Here is a 17,849-nt window from a genome sequence, read left to right as displayed (position 1 = left end):
TCCCACTGACCATACTTCGGACATGTGATTAGGCTTGTGATCAGACAGAGAACATGGTGAAGTCAGTTGTGGCAGATGTAGTCAAGTTAAAATGCAACACCTTATCGTTTGATTCCTCTTTTTTACCCGTTTTAAAGTTGTTTCAGTTTAGTTTTGTTTTTAAACAGTGAAGGGAAGTACACATGAGCCATGCCTCCAGTGAATTCCCCCTGACCACAGACCAGGAATGTGGAAGGTCTTGGTATGATGTCTTTGAGATGGATTCATGTGGTTGCAGTGAGGTTACAATTTAACACTGTATCGATTTGTCTCCCTCTTGACCCATTTCAAATTTGTTCTCGTTTTTAACATTTCCTGCTTTCTTTTCTTTTTTTTCCCCCCAGTCTCCAACGACTTTATTTCACTGGTCAGCGTGCTTTGGAAGGAGACAGGACATCATTCCTACTGCTTCCAACCCCAGAAGAAGAGCTGTACACAGGCCAGGCACAGTGCCAACGGGCCCACGTGGATGGGACTGCTTTGTCCGGCTCTTACTTGTAGATCCAGTCATGGCAACAAGACTTGTACTCCACCAGTTCCTCCGGCTTAAACCAGAGGCTGATTTCTTTCTTGGAGCTCTTGACCGAGTCACTGCTGTGAATGATGTTCCTGCGAACTTGAATTCAGAAGTCCCCTCGGATGGTGCCTGGCTTGGAATCCACTGGGTTGGTCTCTCCCAGCATCACCCCGCCCGTCTTCACCACATTCAGCCCCTCCCAGACCATGGCCACAATTGGCCCCGCGTTCATGTACTTCACCAGCCCTGGGAAGAAGGGGCGGTCTTTCAGGTGCTTGTAGTGCTGCTTCAGGTGTTCCTCGGAGGCCTGCACGAGCTTCGTGCCCACCAGACGGAAGCCCTTCTGCTTGAAGCGCTTGACGACGTCGCCCACCAGCCCGCGCTGCACGCCGTCTGGCTTGACGGCGATGAAGGTGCACTCACTGTTGGCCATGGTGCCAGTCAAGCGGCTGAGCGGGTGGAGCGGGCAGCCGGAGGCGCAAGCTGCAGTGGAGACCTCCTGCTTTCTTTTCAACTGAGTGTTTTCTCTTGTTATTGCTGTTGGTTTTTTTGCATTGGTATGTTTTTCTACATATGAAGTCCAGGATCAGTAAATCCAGAGAGCCAATAACTGGACTAGTGTTTTTTGGGGGGTACAGCAGAGGAGGATGGGAAAATGGTGAACTAACAGCAATGAGTACAAGGAAGAAGAAAATGTTCTAAAATTGATTGTGCTGATGATTGTACAACTTTTTTATATGATTGAACTATTGAATATACGATATGTGAAATATATGTCAAAAAACTTGTTAAAAAGCAAATCCAACAGTGTTGAAGGAAGAAATCGAAGGTGCCCTGAAGGCATTGATAAAAACAAAGTTCCAGGAATGGATGGCATACCAATTGAGATATTTCAATAAATGAATAAAATGCTGGAATTATGCACTCATGGATTACAAGATACTTGGAAGATGGTTATCTGGAAAATCAACTGGAAAAAAATATATATCCATTTCAAAGAAAGGTACACCAATGGATTGTGGAAATTAGTGAACATTATCACAGGCAAGTAAGATTTTGCTGAAGACAATAACAAATGGTGGCAGCATCCCCTGACAGTACTGACAGAACTTCAGACCAGGTTTCAAAGAGGACTCAGCACGAGGGACATTGTTACTGCCAGTGGATCTTGGGTAAAAGCGGAAAATACAAGAACGATGTTTATTTGTGTTTTTTCAGTTTCCAAAGACATTCATTTGTGTGGATCCTAACAGATTATAAATAATCGTGCACAGAATGGGAATTCCACAACACTTAATTGTGCGCATGTATTCTATGAACAGAGATGCAACTGAAGTTGGGACCAAAGAAGGGGACACTTCTTGGTTTAAAATCAGAGAAGGTGTGAATTAGGGGCATATCCTTTCACCATACTTATTCAGTCTGGATGATGAGCAAATAAGCTGAGGTACTGGACTATATGAAGAAAGATTTGGCATTAGAATTGGAAAGAGGCCAATTAACCACCAGTGATAAGCAGATGGCACAACCTTGTTTACCTGAAACGGAAGAGTACGGCATTTGAAGGATTCACTGCTAAAGATCAGTATGACTTACAACTGCATGTAAAACACATAAAAATCTTCCAGACTAAACCAACAAACAACTTGATGATGAATGGAGACAACATTGAAGTTATCAAGGATTTCATTTTACCTGGATCCACAATCAGCAAGCATGGAAGCAATTGTCAAGAAATGACACTCTGTACTGGGTACATGTGTTAAAACAAAACAATAAAAAACACCCAAACTCATAGTGACCCACCTATAGGATAGTAGAACTGCCTTCTACCTGTGTTCTGAACTCTTGATATGAGGAGAAAGCCCAGTCTTTACCTCGCAGAGAGCTGGCGTTTTAAGCTGCTGACAATATGATTGGCAGCCATATGCATAAAGCACAAGAAGCACAGATGTCACTTTCAGGACTAAAACATTGTGACTCAAGCCAAGGTAGTTTTAATTGCCTCATATGCAGGTGAACAGGAAGCCCTTGGGGGGTACTGTTAGACTTGAATTCAAAACCCTCAGCTTCTCTGAAGAAGAAAGATCAAGTTACCTGCTCCTATGAAGATTTACAGCCTGGGAAGCCCTATACAGGGTTGATATGCATTGGAATCTGCTGGAAGGCAGTAGGTTGGGTTTGGGGTGTGCATTCTACAGGTGGAGGATGAATACGGAATGAAACACTGCCCAGGCTGTGCCATATTCCCAATTGTTATGTTTGAATCCATTGTTGGAGCCACTGTGTCCATCTCTCTCATTGAGGGTCGTCCCCTTTTTCACTGCCCTTCTATTTGGTCAAGCACGATGTCCTTCTCCAGGGACTGGTCTAGTGTGATAAAGTACATAAGACAAAGTCTCATGATCCTTGCTTCTAAGGAGCATTCTGGCTGTAGTTCTTCCAAGATAATTTGTTCATCTGGCAGACCATGCTATTTTTAACATTCTTCACCAACAACATAATTGAAATGGACCAATTTTCTTTGTTCTTCTTTATTCACTATCTAGCTTCACATGCATATAAGATGATAGAATATGTCATGGTTTGGGCCAGGCGCATCTTAGTACTGACATATTTACTCTTTAACCCTTTAAATAAGTCCTTTGCTTAAGACTTGTCCAACCCAATAGATCGCTTGGATTCTTGACTGCTGCTCCCACGAGTGTTGATTGTAGATCAAAGAAAAATGAAACCCTTGATAATTTGAAGGTTGTCTCTTTATCTGGATATTGTCTATGGATTTACTATTAAGGATTTTTGTTTTCTTTACATTGAGTTATAATCCATACTGAAGGCTTTGATTTTTATCAGTTCATGCCTCTAGTCCTCTTCCATTTCAGCAAGCAAGGCTGTGTCATTGGCATAATGCAAGCTATTAATGAGTCTTCTTCCGATCTTGTTTGCCATATTTTTCTTCATGTAGGCCATCTTCTCATATTATTATTCAGCATCCAGCTTGAATAAGTATGGTGAAAGGATAAAACTCTGACAAACACCTTTCCTAATTTTAAGCCATGCACTATTGTCTTATTCTATTTCAATGACTGCTTTTTGATCTATGTACAGGTTTCTCATGAGCACAGTTAAGTGTTCTGGAATCTCATTCTTCCCAATGTTTTCATAGTTTGTTATAATCCACACAGTCGAATGCCTTTACACAGTCAATAACACACAAATAAACATCTTTCTGGTAGCCCTCTGCTTTTGGCCAAGATCCATCTGACATCAACCAGGACATCCCTGGTTCCACATCCTCTTTGGAATTCAGCTCGAACTTCTGCAGCTCCCTGTTGATGTCCTGCAGCAACCATTTTTGAATTCTCTTGAGAAAAAAATTTACTTACATGTGATTTAATGATATTGCTCTATTATTTGCGCATTCTGCTGGGTCACCTTTCTTTGGAATGGGTACAAATATGGAGCTGTTCCATAATCAGTTGGTCAAGTTGTTGTCACCCACATTTCTTGGCATAGACACGGACTAGTGAGCTGCATCAGTCTTTTGGAAACATTTCAGTTAGCAGACTCTCCATTCCCAGAGACTTGTTTCTATAAATGTCTTCAATGAAGCTTGGGCTTCTTTCTTCAAAACTATTCATCTCACAACCTCTTAAAACGGTTGAATGTTGACTAATTATTTTTGGTCCAGTGATTCTGTCTTCCTTCTAGCTTCTTTGCATGTGTCCTACATCATTGAATGTTTTTCTCATAGAATCCTTCAATGTTGCCAGGCTTGATTTTTTTCTCCAGCTCTTTCAGCTTGAGATATGTGGACTATATTCTTCCCTTTGATTCTTCTAATTCCAGGTCTTTGTACATTTCACTATAATGCTTTACTTTGCCTTTCTGAGATGAACTTGGACTTCCCTGTTCAGCTTTTTTGCTTCATCATTTAGTCTCTTTAGCTACGCTTTTCAAGAGCCAGTTTCAGAATTTCATCTGACATCCACTTGAGTCCTTTCTTTCCTGTCTTTTAAGTGACTTTTCTTTTTCATGGATGATGCTCTTGTTGTCATTTCACAACTCCTTTGACCTTTGGGTGATAGTGTTAAATAAGTTAAATGAATTCTTGAGATCCTGTCACAATTCAGGTGGGATCTCCTTGAAGTCATATTTTGATTTTGAGCATTTGTTTTAATTTTCTTCAGCTCCAATCTGAACTTGCTTAAGAACAATTTATGGTCTGTTCCAAAATCTGCTTCCGGTCTTATTTTGGCTGATGACCTTGAGCTTCTTCCTTTTCTCTTCCCACAGATGTAGTAGGTTTGACTCAGATTATTCAAGCGGCAAGGTCCACTTGTTTATGTTGTTGAAAAAGGTATTTGCAATGATCGAGTCTTTGGTCTTCTAAGATTCTATCATGTGATTTCCAACACCGTTTCTATTACCAAGGCCATAGACTCCCACTACAGATTCTTCCTATTTGTTTCCAACATTTACATTCCAATCACAACAATTATCAATGCACCTTACTTGCATGTTTAATTGAATTCAGACCAAAGGAGTTGGTAGAGTTCTTCAATTTCTTCACCACTAGCTTTAGGGGTTGGTGTTTGACCTGGAAAACAGTTTTATTAACAGGTATCCTTTGTAGGTATATAGCTATTGTGTTATCATAGACAATATTGTACTTCAAGATAGATCTCGAAGTGCTCTTTTTGATGATGAATGGGATGCCATTCCTCTTGAATCTGTCCTTTCCGGCATTAGTAAATCACGTGATCGCCCAACGCAAATGGCCCGTACCAGTTCATGTCAGCCCACTAATGATTCACACACTACCACTGAGTCGATGATGATGCAGAGTGAACCTATAGGGCAGGGTTGAATGACTCCATGTGAATTTCTGAGACGGTAACTCATTGCGGAAGTAGGAAGTCTCGTCTTTCTCTTGTGGACTTGGTTGGTGGTATAGAACTGCCGACCTTGTTATGAGCAGCCCAATGTGTAACCACACTGCAACCAGGCTGCTTCACTAATGACTAAGGTATCAAGTTTTCTGTCTCCCATTTCATTTTTGACTATTCCCCGTTTTACTAGATTCCTGCTTTGTACCTGTCACATTCTGATTGCTAATGGATACTTGTAGCAGTTTCTTCCCATTTTGACTCATGCTCTTCCAGCTAATGAAGACCGCGAGAGCTTTGTCCTGTTCACATCATTAAGACCCAGTCTATTTGAGGAAGTAGCTCTTTCCCAACTGCATGGTGAGTACTGATGTCAGACAATGTTCCACTACTTTTCATTGAGGCAATGAGAGACCTACAAGGGAGACCAGTTAATTTCTGTGACTCAGTTTTCAGAAGTGGACAGCCTCTCTGTTCTTAGTCTGGAAGTTCGGCTGAAGCCTGTTGCCCGCGGGTGGCTCTTACAGGAGTTGTACTACCCATTCCATAGCTTCCAGTCTCACAGCAACAGACACCCTACGGCAGCAGGACAGACTGACAGAACAGATGAGTGGGGTCCCTAAAGACCAACCCTGTGGAGCACAGTTCCATCCTGTAACACACGCAGCTATGATGGTTCAGAATTAACCAGATGCCAATGGGTTTGTTTAGGCTTTCTGAGGCGAGTTCTGACAGACAAATCAGCCAAGGCGCCACCACAGAGGCGATAAACAGGGTCCCTGCAGACCTCCCGTGTCTTGGTCTGATGTATGACCTATGCTCACCCCTCAGGGCCCAGGGCTTTGGATCTTGATTGGGTAATGAATGGTCAGTTACATCAAGAGTTGGGGACCATTTTTGCTTTCCAGCAGTACTGCTTGGTGAGGCTGCCAACTGACCCCGGTCCCTAAGACTTTGTGGAACCTCTTGGTTCCCAGTTCACCGGTCTTCCTGCGGTGCTGAGACCTCCTGGGAAGACCCTAATAAATCCCATTTTTCTTTAGGCCAGCCTGCTGAACGGAACACTGACTTGTGCTCAAGGCTTACAGGGAAACAAGACGCCCATTTCAAACCCATGTTAGCATCCTGATCACCCAAAGGCTCCCTGGTCTGCTTCGCTTCTGGCTGCGTTTGCGTGCTCACCATCAAGAACTTACTGAGGATCCCATTTACAAGGGGTTTTCACACTAGGAACAGCTAACCAAACAGGGACATAAAGTCCATTAGTTGTTCCCTAGGGGTAAGGTGGGGGGATGGAAGTGGAGGAGGAGTCCATGAGTGCCACAAATGGTTAGACATTTGGCCTCAAACTGAAAGACTGGCAGTTCAAACCCACCCAGAGGCACTTCAGGGGAAAGGGTTGGTAATCTACCTCCAAAAATCAGCCATTGAAAACACAGAGGAGCACACAGTAAATGCTGACATGCACAGGGTTGCCAGGAATTTGGATCGACTCAGTGACAGTGAGAAAAGTAGGGGGGAGAAGATACGGTGTCGGAAGGATGGCAGGGAGTGAGAGAAATAAATAGCTAATGAGTATGAGTTTCTTTGTAGGGTGATTAAAATGTTCTAAGCTGATTGTCGTGGTGAATAACATGTCTGTAAGTATACTTAAAAAACATGTTGAAAGATATACTTTGAACATGTGAATTGTATGACATGTGAATGCTATCTCCTTAAAACTGTTAAGAAATGTCCTGCGGCATTATCACAAGGGCTATCACCCTCCCCGGGCCATTCATTCACGATGGAAGACAATTTCGCTGTCACAAGTAGAGTAGGGATGGATACAGGCATCACGTGGGCAGAGCCTTGGGCTGCTGCTAAACATCCCACAGTCACAGCGCCCAGGACCACGTCCCCTAGATGGATCCTGGAGGCTGAGGTGGAATGCCAGCACTGGGGTGGAGAACTTCTGCAGTGGAGTGGCGTTCTTAAGAGTACCCTCTTTGGAGTACCGTCTCTCACTTATATAGTGAGATTGGCAAAATCACTAGTTTTTCCAGGTCTAAGTTCCCTCTTGTTGTTAGTGAAGAATAGAGAATATGCCCCGGACTGCCGTCGAGAAGACCCAATCGGCCTTAGAAGAACTCCAACGAGAAAGCTCCCTAGAAGAAAGGATGGTGAGATTTCAGCCCCCTTTGGACAAGTCCTCAGGAAAGGGTGATTGCTGGTTTGGAAAGGAGAGGGTCAGCGGAAACAAGGGCCCTTCTCCAGGAGCTGGGCCGACACAGTAACCTTGGCATGGACTCACACCATCGATCATGAAGATGGCACGGGGCAGGGCAGTGTTGCGTTTTGTGGTCCGGAGGGTGATCGTTTTCCACTCAGTGGCAACCAACAATAACAACAACGGGAGGACAAACTCATCGCTGAGGCAGGGAGGTCTCAGAGAAGGCCAGGCTGCCCGGCTCTCCGGACCCCGCAGCTCTCAGGCTAAATCAGCACTTCCCTCGCCTCCAACACACACCCAGCAACACCCCACCTCCAGCCAGGCTCCGGGCACACTTACTGTCCGCTCTCCATGCATCAACTATTTAATCCTTGTAAGTAGCGGTAGTTGGGTTTGTGCCAATAATTTTGGCTGAAAACCAAAATGATTCTTTCAAGGGTAACATTGAGCTAAATTACTTGGGAACCTTGGGAATGTGAGTGGTGCAGGCGTGTTGGAAAACAGCCCGACGGTTCCTCAAACGGTTGAACAAGTCCCCTCATTGTGGTGGTGGCAGTTGTAGTTGTGCGCCAGCTCCTAGCCACCCTGCCGGACTGAGTCGCACTGCCATGTAGGGTTTCCTACACTGACCTTCATGGGGGAAGACTGCAGGACTTTGCACTTGGGGAGAAAGGAGGGTTCCAATGGCCTAACGTTTGGGTAGCCAGGAGCTTCTTCCTTACTCCACCAGGGCTCCTTAAAGTTATTCCACGTACGAGCCAGCAGCTTTACTCCTACATATAGACTTGAGAAAACGGATGTCCGTGCAAAAAGTTTGTCCATGGATGCTTATAGCGATGCTGTTCAAAATAGTCAGCCAAAGGGAACAACCCAAATGCCCGTCATTAGGTCAATGGACTGACAAGTTGTGGTCTGTTGGAGAGCTAGGCGCTGGGCTGCTAAGCCAGCACATTGTGAACGCATTTGAATGGGTCAGCGTTTTGAACCCACCAGCCGCTCCTCCGGAGAAAGACAGGGCTTTCTGACCTCATAGGCGATACAGGCCCGGAAACCCACCAGGGCAGTTCTACTCTGTCCTGTAGATTCTGAAGCAACTTGATGGCAGGGAGGTGTTTGTTGTTTGTTTGTTTGTTTTTTGAGATGTGAACAATAGACTCTTTAGTCATGAATAGAAATGGTATGTTGATACATGCTACAGTAGGGCTGGACCTTGGAAACAATGTGCTGAGTGAAATAAGCTAGACACCAAAGAACAGACGGTGGATGACTCCATTGATAAGACAGCAGCCTGGTGGTTGCCAGGGGTGGGGGCTGGGAGGTTCTTGTGTGGGGGCTGAGAAATAACTCAGTAGCTCATTGCCATCCATTCAACTCTGGGTGATAAATAGAGTGTGGGATAGGGGTGAATTCCTTTTAGGGTGCTGAGTGTGTTCTACAGTTGAACATGGGAATGGTTGCCCGTAGCTGTGAATATATTTTAAAGCCATGTATACATTAAATGTGTGAATTGTATCTTTATGAAGCTGTTGAAAAGAAAGTTACTTGAGGTTTTAAAAAGATACAAATACCAAAGCCAAAATAAAACCCTCAGCAGAAAGTTAAAGATGGAGACTATGACGATAACGAGCTTGTCTTGCATGCGGTAAGCTATGTCTCATTAAAAGTGAGCAAGTTCCCACCTTGTGGCGATGAGAGAATTGAGGCATAGAGGGCTAAGGCACTTGGTGTGGACACACATCCCATGACTGACCATCCATCCAAGACCCACGCTTGTGACCAGACCACCCCCTAGGAGATCACTCTGCCTCCCTTCCTCCTGGGGACTTCAGGTGTTGTTAGGGGTCATTGACTTGATTTTGACTCATCGTGACCCCACGTGATAGTAGAGTAGTCCCAGTCGGTTTTCTTGGCTGTAGTCTTTGTCAAAGCAGAGTGCTAGGTCTGTCTCCCTGCGGGAGCGGAGCTGATGGGGCGTTAGAATTGCAACCCTTTCCATTATCAGCTGAGTGCTTAACCTTTGCATCACCAGGGCTTGTAAGGACCCCAGCAGCCCTCTCAAATGAGCCATTACTTTCTGAGCCTCCTCTCTATAACCCGATGTCGGGGCCAGTTAAACATGTCCCATCTGCATCAACCCTAATGCTTTTGGGCAAGTCCTTAAATTAAATCTCGCGGAAATGTTTTCATTTCAAGGAGTCAGATTGGTAGAGTTGGAAGCAATCACAACCCAATAGATATGGGGGAAGTGAGGGACCCTGGGAACAGCAGCTTGCTGTCTTTCTGCCTCACCCGTTGCCTGTCAACCTCTCATTTGGAGGTGCCATCTCAGTGAGAACCAACGAGGGGACAGTTCAAGTGTGTGAGCAAAGCCAAAGTCAGAAAGATAGTGTTTTCTCAGAGCTCCTGACAACCATCCACAGAGCAGGGCTATGGTCACAGGGGCCTGTTGGGTCCCACTGAGGGTCAGCATCTGAGAATGGCATTGCTCTCATGTTCATGTCCACAGGAGTACCAGGCTCTGACCTGGTACTAATGTCAGAGGGCAAGCTCTCTTTTGTTTCTATTTTGTCAGTGTGCCTGGTCATCACAAGTGGTTATGTGACAAACCCTACTGATGTGTGTCCTTAGGTGCGATTTGATTTTGACTTCAGTTCTGCTTCTAACTGGATGTGTGACTTGCCTGTGCTGGATTTGGTGAGACCAAACTCTGGCCATGAAGTTAATGCAAACTCGTCATTATAGAGGCTCTGTAAGACAGAGCAGAACTGCCTCTGTGACATTCTGAGACTGTAACAGCTCTCTGCTTCCCAAAGGCCTCAGACTTCCCTCGGGGCCTCCCTCCATCCCTGCTGTTTTTACGGTTAGAGATGCCTGTATCTGGGCTGACCCGGCAGGGCATGGATGCGCTGTGAGTGGTTGAGTGGTTTCAGCGACCATGCTAGACATAGGAAGGCTCTTATCACAGAACATTTTGGGATCAGCCTGGGACCCAAGAAAACAAAAGGAAGCAGAGGAATTTGAGAAAAACATAGAGGGTAAAGCTGTGATCCCATCACCCTCCTGTCAGTTCATCATGTGGTCTGGCTGCCAGCTTCTACAGTTTTGACAGCTCTGTCATAGCATTCCAAATACCAGCCTTGTCACCCAGGGTGGGTGGGTTCCAACAGCACCTTCCTTACTAAGACAGACTAGGAAGAAAGACCTGTCTATCTACTTTCACAAACCAGATAGATAGAAGGGACTCAAAATAGGAGGATAAGTGAAAGTGTACTCCTACTAGTTCACATGTGCACAGTTTCATCCCCAACAACATTTGTCTAAACGTACCCTTGCCATCAGTGGATGGCTATAGACAAATTCTCTGGGTAGTAAACTTATCTTAGTCTCATTAGGGTGACTTTGAAAAATGATATTTTTCTATCAAGGGAAAAATTGATTTTGAGGCCAGGGGTAACATCACATTTTTAACAAAATTCAAGTGGACATCTTCTTGAATCATGGATGCTCGGCACAGGTGTGCGATGTGATTTCTACCGTACAGAATATGATAGTGTTTAGTTGGACAGAGTGATTTTAGGCTGGTGGGGAAGGCTTGAACAATGAGCCGTGAGAGAGAGAGAGAGAAGGAACAATGATTGAAATCCATTCACCGAGGCCCCATACCAAAGAAAATGAATGTGATATATTTTATGCTCAAGTGAAAGCATCTAGGCATGCATGTGTTATTCTTTATCCATCCCCACTTCAACTAATGTTCACATTTAATCAGTTAGCCCCGCTGTGTCAGATCAGAGGGTGTCTGCTCTACAGCCAAGCTCTTTCCACCAAGATTGTCTTTGTACTTAAGAATTGGGAGAATGAGCCAGCAAGAAACCACAGACCTGAGAGGATTGGGATCTGCTTATTGCACCGAGCTTAGGACCACCTTACAGCAGTTCTTCAAGTTCAACCTGCATCACTGTATTACTTGATGATGCCCTCATTGGTTACCTGGTCATGAGACATCTTTCCTCCCCAAGTGCTCCTTCTTGAAAGCACATATGTTGTGTGTCTAAGAGCATGAGATGCGCAGAGGTTGCAGTTGCAAACCTCTGGGAATTTCAAAGGTTACTTGAGCCACTTTCCTTCCTTCTCTATCACGGTCAGCATGCCCATCACAAAATTGGCCCTTCACATCCAGACATAGGGGCAAGGTGACCACACAGCCAGTGGTAGGAATCCGACTTCCTTTATAGATCCTGAAAGACCCTCAACACAACCCACAAGAGCAGGGCAATCAACTCTCAGAGTGGCAAACCTTGACCATCAGGGAATGGGAAGAACGGAGGACATGTCCCCATCCTTTCTTCCCTTCACAGACTGCTCCTCTTTTTGCAAACCTTCCAGCCAGCGAAGTCCCACTTGCTGAGTGATCCTGGCCTGCTGTGTATCACAGCGGCTCTTTGTGAATTGCCAAAGAGCATGACAACATATCTCATTGCTTTGGTTCGTATTCCTTCCCACCTTAAAACAAACAAAACACCAGTTCCCATAAAGTTACCCCTGAATCACGGCAATGTCATGTGACTTAGAATGGAACTGTGCTCTATAACACTGTTCAGCAGCTAATGTGTTAGAAGCAGATCACCAGGACTTTCTTGTAAGATACCTCTGAGCAGACTCAGACCTCCAATCTTTAGTGAGCAGTCAAGTGTGTCAGCTGTTTGCATCCATCCTCTTCATGTCCACTCACCTTTGCCCCTCACTCTCACCACCCAGGCCTGCACCTTCCAAAGAGAAGATCACCATCTTCAGCCTGGATTTGGATTATGATATTGGCTAAGATGCATCTAGAAGGTTTTATGGACATTGCAGGAATGAACGCAAATTCTGAACTCAATCTTGAGCCCATGCGTATGTGAGAACTGCTAAGCATCTCAGGAAGCAGGGAATGAATTCATCATAAGACCAAACCTAGCAGTTGGGTAATGGTTATTGTAATGTATTTCTTAGGCTATCAAACTACATGATACAGCTGTATTTCTGATCACTCTTGGGAATGAGTCATGAACCTTACGAAAAACGGAATCTCAAGAAGTCATTTGGCCCAGACTTCATCCCACTGCATTGCATCGGAATCATCCAGGAAGCCATCCAAGAATGCTGGAAATGCAGATCTCTTCCACAGAACTTCTTCCTTTCTCAAGCAACTTGAGTTCTCTTAGTTGATTTAGACTAGAGGGAAATAATTCAGTCCCTTCTTATAGTTAAAATGCACGACCAGCTCCTCCGTATTCAGGAAAGGTTTCTTTGCCTGGGCATAACACTGTCACATGTCCAAGGACAACAGCAGGCCCACACAAGGTGCCTGGACACCCTTCTCTCTTGTTCTGCACATGTGCCTCACAGCCTCCGGGTCTCCTCATGGTGTGTGCGGCTTTGACCTTCTTTGTCTCCACTAACAGCAGAGCCCTTAACCCAGGCAGCGACCCAGCAAGCAGCAGCCAGCAATCACTGGCTGTGTCCAAGTCTCAAGTAAATAAGCCATTTGTTCCCTGGCTTATCTTTATCAAAGCCCGGCTGTCTTCCAAATTAGGGCTGAGTCATTTATAAAGTGAGTAAAGGTTTGGATATTAGCAGCAAACATCCATTCATTTCAGGATAAATGATTAAAAGGCACTAATTAAATTCCTCTGAGGATGGATGCCGAGCCCTAAGGATGGATTGGGCTTCTCAGGGACTCTTCAATGACTATGTCATCTAATAACAAGTTATGGAAATTTTGGGGGGCCGGGGGAGATCTCTGTTTAAGGGATATATTGATGGGAGATAACAAGAAGGATGGTGTTTGAGCCCATTTCCAGAGTTGTCTTACTCGGAAACATTGGCACAGCCTTGTTGGCTCCTCCTCATGGAAGGATACATGTTACATTCCTTTAATGCCCGCAGGAAGTAGTTAATTCAAAGGGCCAGGGAATACTTCAATAAATTACTCCTAGCTATTTATTGCAGGCCTTATATGTTCTGAATGGGAATTCCAGGACCAATAATTGTCTCATGTAGAACCTGTTCATAGACCAAGAGGCAGTCGTTCCAAAGAGCAAAGGGATATTGTGTGGTTGAACATCAGGGTTGTATCCTCTTGCCATATTTATTTAATCTATACGCTGGGCAAATCATCTGGGAAATTTCACTAGGAAGAACTCAACAGCAGGACTGGAGAAAAACCCCTCTGTGATATGCAAATGGAATGCCTTCTGTCCTTGAGGAGAAGGCTGGAAGCACATCCTGGTGAAGGGAAAAGACTGCATAGCCTTTCAGAAGGATAACATCTCCACAGGAAACAACCCCAAATCCTGACAACTGGGCCAATTCACAGCCTCGTGATAAATGGAGAAAAGATGGAAGTTGTCCTGGGTTTCATGTTACTGGGCTCCCCCATGAACCCACACAGAAGCAACAACTAAGAAATCAAACACTAGACTGCCTGCTCCTGCTGCAGCCCTGGAGGCTCAGTGGGGCTGGCAGAGCAGCAGCTGCCAGGCCTCCCATCTGGGAGAAAGCTCTCTGCATGTCTCAGCCCATAGGCACCCATCCCTTGAGCATCTTCCCTTTGCCAAGATGCCTGAATGGAAGGTCAGCCAGGCCAAAGGGGCAGCGACAGAGGAGTCTAAACAGGAGGTGGTCCACAAAACCTGTGCCTGCAAAAGTGGAGGGGGGAAATGGCAGCAGGAAAGGATCAATCTTCAGACAAAAATGTGGAAGCAAAAGGAAAACTGGGAGCACAGGGAAGACAGGCTGACTGGGCTAACCAAGGAAGTAAAGATTTACCCTGTGAAAATAGGAATGAAAGACCAGAGTTCAGACCCTGATGAAGCAGGAGAAGAAGACGCCAGGTCTGATCAATGTTCATCTACCAGGTCTTCCCAGTGGACCTGTTATCTCCCTTCTTATGCAATCCAGAGGAATATTTTTATCAATTATTTTTTACATGTAAATGAATGATTTTTTAAATATCTCTCATTTTAAGGAGGAAAGCCCACTTCATCTCTCTCTTATTTTTATAAGTGTAAATATCTTTAAAAATCATTTTATTGGGAGCTCATACAATGCTAATCACAATCCATACATCCATCCATTGTGCCAAGCACATTTGTATATTTGTTACCATCATCTCTCTCAAAGCATCTGCTTTCCACTTGAGCCCTTGGTATCAGCTCCTCATTTTCCCCCTCCCTCCCCATTACCCCCTCGTTCATGAACCCTTGATAATTTACAAGTCATTATTATTTTGTCATATCTTACACTGTCTGTGATAGTTTATTGTGCCAGCCTGGCCGATAAACACAAGTAGGATTAATTGAAGGGAGGACAGATAAATGGCTCGGTGAGCCTCGCCTTGCTGGTCTCTCGCTCTTTAATCATCAACAAGCCTTGCTTGTTCTGTGCCTCAATTTAAAGGGCACACTACCTGTGGGATGCCTAGCCTGTGGACTGTGTCGCTGTAAGTTAAGGTCCCTTTAAGCCCACACGATTGAAATGTTCATCTCTGGACCTGGGGACCGACAGTTGGTGACCTGCCTTGCTGTTTGCTGCCTGGGTTTATATAGCCCTGCTCTCTCTACAGAAGAGGAAGTGGCGGCTCTGACGACTTAAAGGACTACTAGTGTCTCACTGCTTTATAATTTATAATTTAACTGTTAATTTCTTGTATTATCTATCTATCTATCTATCTATCTATCTATCTATCTATCTATCTATCTATCTATCTATCAATCATTACTAGCAATCTGGTTTTGTCTCTCTAGAGAACCCTGTCTAACACACTGTCCAATGTCTCCCTTCACCCGCTTCTCTGTAAATATCTTTTAAAGACATGAACTTATTCACCGGTTGTTTGTTTTCTGGTACAACCAAGAAAGAGTGGGTTGTTGAAATGTGGGAAAATTTGACTCTGTTGGGTGTCAAGGTCACATTCCATGGGGTCTGGGTAGTTTTGTATCCCTAATACAAAACATGCTTAAAGGCAATTTGGAATCACCATCATGCATTTGTGGACCTTGAAGATTGTGAATCCTGATGGGATTTTTGGGAGAATTTTGTGTCTCCAAACCATTCCCTTACTGTGGCTCTCCTGTCAGAACTGTGTGCATTCTACAACATCTTTGGTTGTAGTCATTCAGTCTACCTGATGACTTTGTTATGTGTGGTGAGAGGTTAAACATTTGCGTGTGCAGTGTGTATGATATTAAATTATGAATTAGTGGGACTTATGATTTAAAAACCTATCAGCATTTGAAGATATGAGTTCTCAATAATCTCATAAGGAAATTTTGCCTCCAATTTTAAAGCTGGAAAGTCACTGGAATGTAGAAAAAGATTGTAACTACACTCCATTTCAGGATTTTGGTATATGCATTAAGAATGGCATACAAATTGTTTATAATGTCTCTGTATTGATCCTCAAAACAACCATTAAAGTGCCAGTTATGGAAAAAAGAAAGACAGAAAGAAACCAAGCAATGCATTACATTGGGCAAATCTCCCCTAAAAGACTTCTCTGAAGATCTCACTTGGAGGGCTAAGTGTGCCTGACCCAAGCCGGGGTGTTTTCAGTCACCTGACATACATGCAATGGGTGGACAGCAAGGAAGACAGAAGTACTTGTTCCTTGCAATCATAATGTTGGCCAAGAAAGTTGACTCTTTCATGGACAACTGGAAGAGCAGGAGAAAGATGGGGGTTTCCACTCCTGTAAAGGGGGACGGTCTTGGAAACTCACAGCGAGTTCTACCCTCTCCTATAGGGTGGCTGTGAGTTGGTAACAACGTGAGGTCAGTGAGTGTCCAGCAGAGCAAACAAGTCCGTCTCCAGAGAAGTACAGCCAGAATTCTCCTTAGATGAGATACGGAGACTTCATCTCATGTACTTTGGACAGATTTTCAGGAAGGATCAGACACTGGAGGAGGACATAACACTTGGTAAACAGAGAGAAAACCCTCCAGGAGATGGATCGATACAGTGGCTGCAACAATGAGGGTGGACATCGGAATGACTGTGAGGATGCCCGGGTCTGGACAATGTCTAGTTCTGCTGTAAACACTGGGTTGCTGTAAGTTGGACCTGACTGGCTTAATGGTACCTAACACCAGTCAGACAAAATATGGATAAAGAGTTCCTGAGGAGCACAAATAGATAAGTACTTGACTGTTAACCAAGAGACTGGAGCTTCAAGTCTACACAGAGGGGCCTCAGAAGACAGGGCTGGCTTTCCACTGCTGCAAAAGCAGACACTAACAATCCTCTGGGGCACAGTCCTACTCTGACACACATGGGACCATCATGAGCTGGAATCAACCCAATGGAAACTGGTTTCCTGAATATCCTGGGTTAAGCGCTTGGCCACCAACCACCTTAAGATAATAATGAATAAAGCCCTGAAAATCTGCTTTTTAAAGGTCACTGTCATTAAAATCCACATCGGATCACCATGAGTTGGAGTCAACCTGATGGCAACCTGTTTGTTTGCTTGTTTGTGTTTGATATGCACTGGGCTCTGTGTCTACCACTGGGAATAGAGATGCAAAATACTCCTGGCTCTTCCCTAACAAGGTGTGAACTTCATGGGGAGATAGGTCACACACGGGCAAACTCATGAATGAGCAGAACCCATGGAGAACAGGTTCTATCTAAGCTGGAACACAGACACAGCATGCAAGGCTTCCACTCTGTGGCTGTCCAGCCCTGCCCCCCCAACCTTTCTCCAAGTTCATGTCCCACTCTATCCCAGGAAACAACCCCGCAGCTCTGGTGCCACATCTGAGTCTCCAAGACCCCTTGGATGTACCCCCTTTCCTCCCACACCCAGGATCTCCAACCCTGTCCATCCCTTCTCTGCTTCCAAAGGGCACTTTTGAACCACAAAATTAGATGCCTCCTTCATGTCTAGGGATAGTTTCAAATCAGATATCTGATAAGAGTTTGATATCTACAATATATAAACAACTCTTGCAACTCAACAACTAAAAAAGCAAACAAGGTGATTAATAAATAGGCAAGGGAATTGAATCAACAAGTCTCCACAGGCATTGGCACTGTAAGGTAGCACTGAACTGTTCACCGGAAGTTTGGTGGTTCAAACCCACCAGCTATTCTGTGGGAGAAAAATGAGGCAATCTATTCCCATAAAGATTTACAGCCTCTGAAACCTTCG

The 17,849-nt window shown here is 44.6% G+C and overlaps 1 pseudogene; it reads right to left on the bottom strand.

Moving 5' to 3' along the window:
• Positions 1–530: 530 nt before the first annotated feature.
• Positions 531–992, bottom strand: LOC142433000 (nucleoside diphosphate kinase B pseudogene; annotated as a pseudogene).
• Between the last annotated feature and the right edge of the window lie 16,857 nt (positions 993–17,849).

The sequence above is a fragment of the Tenrec ecaudatus genome, chromosome 1 (assembly GCF_050624435.1).
Source record: "Tenrec ecaudatus isolate mTenEca1 chromosome 1, mTenEca1.hap1, whole genome shotgun sequence".
In the NCBI taxonomy this organism is placed as follows: domain Eukaryota; kingdom Metazoa; phylum Chordata; class Mammalia; order Afrosoricida; family Tenrecidae; genus Tenrec; species Tenrec ecaudatus.
This window is presented reverse-complemented; position numbering and strand designations above follow the sequence as displayed.